This window comes from Myotis brandtii, unplaced genomic scaffold (genome assembly GCF_000412655.1).
Source record: "Myotis brandtii unplaced genomic scaffold, ASM41265v1 scaffold174, whole genome shotgun sequence".
NCBI classification, from domain to species: Eukaryota; Metazoa; Chordata; class Mammalia; order Chiroptera; family Vespertilionidae; genus Myotis; species Myotis brandtii.
The window spans coordinates 2,646,088-2,650,209 of NW_005356437.1; positions in this window are offsets into that span (position 1 = coordinate 2,646,088).

The following is a 4,122-nucleotide window of genomic DNA, read 5'->3' on the forward strand; positions in this document are numbered from 1 at the left end:
GCCTAAGTGACCAAAAGACCAGTCAACCAGTCGCTATGATGTGCACTGACCACCAGAGGGCAGATGCTCAACACAGGAGCTGCCCCCTGGTGATCAGTGCACTCCCTCTCAGCTGACCAATGGGTGCCAGATGCCCGGCTCATGGCTGGCAAGTGCAACTGCAGCGGTGCAAGCCTCTCCCCCCTCCACAGCAGCACCTATCAGGCGGCAGCAGGTGCAGCGGGGCCAGGATGAGTGGGAGCAGTGTGGCACCTGGCCCAGGCTCAGGCTCCTCCCCAACTGCCTGCCACTTCTCACACTCTATCTTTCGGGGGATGTCGGGCCGAAACTGGGAGTCCGACATCCCCCAAGGGGTCCCAGATTGCAAGCAGGCACAGGCCAGGCTGAGGGACCCCACCGGTGCACAAATCCATGCGCCGGGTGTCTAGTTAACATATAAAATATAGAGAAACCAATTTTGAATTTGATAAAACATTTTGAATTTTTATTTTCCATGAAAATAAACTCCACACATAAGAAATCCATGGGTGTAAAATTCATTTCTCCCATTGAAAGATAATTTAAATGTAGCTATAACTTACTTAATAGGAGACATTTTGGAACCTGGCTACAGATAAAGAGTTGAAAATGGATTTTAAAAATAAAGCATTGTTTGCTTCTTTTGGATAAAAATTAAAAATGAATATCCTGAGCTTGCTAAAATCGCATTAAAATCTTTTCTTCCATTTCCTTAAACATACCTTTGAGAGACTGGTTTCTCTGCTATGAGTGTTGTTAAATAAAACATAGAAACAGTTTAGATATACTACATTATCTCCTGCTAGTAGCATTGTCTCCAATCCAACATAGATTAGATACTTTAATAAGCAAAAGGCACATTCATTTGTCATGTTAAAACTTTAAATAGTGACAAACTTAAAATACTAAATGTTGTTATAGCATTTAATGTGGGAAATCGCTAATTTATTACCAAGGTTTGTTTAGTTGTTATGACTGTGAAATCATAACAAACTAAGGTTGTATTAGCAATCCTCTATTAATCATCTACATGTGCATTTTCAGTGAACAAAGTGCAGTTTTGTAGGTTTTTTTTAATCCTGTTATCTTTTATTCTAATTGTTTTCTGAAATATAATTTTATGTCTGTTTAAAATACTAAAAAATATGAGCTTGTATGTGATGTGACTTCATTTGATTTTTCTAGTACTTTTTAAATTTTTATTTTCCAAAAGTATCAATTCATGAAAAATCAGAAATTAAAAAGTTTCTTTAAAGATAGTGTGTCAGCAGTAGCCTAGAAGATCCTCAGCTTTCTTCTTGCTCTATTTCAATTCTCATGATTTAAATTACCTCCCATATGGATATGCTCTTAGATTCTTTCGGGGTTTAAGAAACAGAGACCTGCTCAGTTTACCTGGATTATTCAGGGTTAATGATTAGTTTCTTGGGCTCCCCTCCTTCCTGCCCCTGTGAATGGTGTTTTTGTTCATCTCTTTATGCTGTTCTTCTGCCACATGACCTTCTCTCCATGCCACCAATTCACACTCTTCTGGAGAGAGAATGATTGATTCCCCCACTAAACTGCAATTTACATTAGCAGCACAAGGTAACAACTTGCAGGGCCCAGTGCAAAATGAAAATGCAAAACTCCTTTTTCAAAAATTATTGAGATTTTTCAAGATGGTGACATAGGACATTAACTCAAGCATAAAACCCTTCTAAAGGTATTGCTCACATACCCTAAAGCCGATCCTGTCCATGAGGATAGATCTATATCTGTTCTGCTAACTATTGTATGTTAGGCTAGCATGTGCCCATGGCACTGAGCAATCAGTTAGACTTGATACCAAGGGATAGCTAGTTTTGGTATTACACTATTCGTTTCTCCTTCCCTGTCCACTCCCATTTGTCTTAACTCCTGTGTCTCTCAAATTGCACTCAAGCTGTATTTTCTAGAGAACCCAAGTTAAAAGACGGTACCAGGAATGTCCTGCAGACAGGATGGGATATTGGAGTTGATATCTCAGGGTGATAAAGACCCCTGGCATAGTAAGTTATGTAGTAAGTGAGGCCACACAGTATATCACACCTGTGTCCACTGGGATGCAGTGCAGGTAGAAGGTGAGGCATTGGAAAGTGTGGTGGCTATGATCCTTGAACAATATGGGGACAGTAATTTTAAGGATTGTGGATGGGATGGATTCTGTTTATGGAAGTGTATGCCTTGCAAGAGAAAATGATACCTCAGACAACCAACTGTCACTTTAAAGCCCACTAAGAATGTCAGAGGGCCTCTATTGGCAATTTTTTTTTTACAAGGCTATGATTTCCTGTAGAAATTTGACATTGCTGTGACATCCAAGCACATGATCAGGAGACTCATCTCCTTGAACAGGGTATAGATAGATCATACCCTGGACTGCTCTAAAACATATTGAAAAAACGGGTCCTTCACCACAGGTAGCTTGACAAGCATTAATCTAGAGTACTTGTCCCTTTGTACTCACCAGGACAGAAGAGAGAAGAATTAAAATAGCCCTGAGGCTAGAAAGTAAATATGTACTCCTATCCTTTTTAATTTTAATTTCCATGAACCAGTAACCAAGAATTAATAACACCAGTCTATAGATTATACTTTGAATAACACAATCTAAATGGCCTAGTAAAGCAAATGCATGTCAAAGAATGGAGGATAGAATCCTATATAATAAAAGGGTAATATGCAAATTGACCAAACGGCAGAACGACCGGTCGCTATGACGCACAGTGACCACCAGGGGGCAGATGCTCAACACAGGAGCTGCCCCCTAGTGGTCAGTGCACTCCTACAGGGGGAGCACTGCTCAGCCAGAAGCCAGGCTGAGGGCTGGCGAGTGCAGCGGCGGTGCCAGGAGCCTCTCCAACCTCCAAGGCAGCACTAAGGATATCTGACTGACGGCCATCAGTCGGACATCACTTGAGGGCTCCCGGACTGAAAGGGCACAGGCCGGGCTGAGAGACCCCCGCCCCCCTCCAGTGCATGAATGTCGTGCACTGATGTCATGCACCGGGCCTCTAATCTAAAATAATCCAAGGGCTTGCCACATTGATGAAGTTTTTAGGATTCCAATATTCTGGGAATGCTAGGAATATCACTGATGTAAAGAACAAGTGGTTGCACCTCTCACTTCCTGCCACTAACAGAGAGACTCATCACATAGTGGTTGACCTTTTTGGATTTTGAGGGCAGTATATATTGTCTTTGGGAATATAAATTAAACTCATTTATCAGGTGACTTAAAAGCTTTTATTTGCAAGTGGGTGCCAAAATAAGAGACATCTCAAAATCAGGTCCAGGCTTCAGCACAAGGTGCCCTACTACTTGAGCAGTATAATCCACCAAATCCAATGGTATGTATTTGTGGTGGATAAGCAATGTATAGAGTCTCTGGTAAGTCCCAGGAGGAAGTATACTCTGAAGTTTTGGAGCAATGCAATGCCTTCTGCAATAGTGAATTATCTCTATTTGAAAAATCAGTCATTTGTGCTACCTGGCCCAAGTGGAACTGAGTGCCTAATTATGGGAGACCATAAGGTGCCTAAACAACAGGAGGAGCCCATCATGAGCTGATTATTATACACTGAGTTATTAGTTATTGCCACTGGCAGGCACAGCATCAATCTATTATACAATGGATATAGTACATTCAGGATCAGGCCCATGCAGGGACCAAGAAGGCATGAGTAAGCTAAGTGAACAAATGATCCAAACTCTTATTTCACCAACTCTCTTGCACTGATACCTCTCCCTGAATTCAGTCCTGTGGCCAAAGGAGGTTCTCTAGGACCAACTGGTGGAGGAGGAAGAACCTCTGACCTCGTTTACATATGGGTTGGTAAAAAATGTAGGTGCTATTAAAAATGCATTGCCGGAGAAACCAAGATGGCGGCATAGGTAAACACCGGAGTTTGCTGCCTCGCACAACCACTTCAAAAATACAACTAAAAGACGGAACGGACATCACCCAGAACCACAGGAAGGCTGGCTGAGGGGAAATTCTTCAACTAGAAGGAAAGAGAACAGCATACCGAGGCTCAGAGGAGGCGCAGTGTGGAAAATACAAAGGTACGGAGGTGCGCGTGG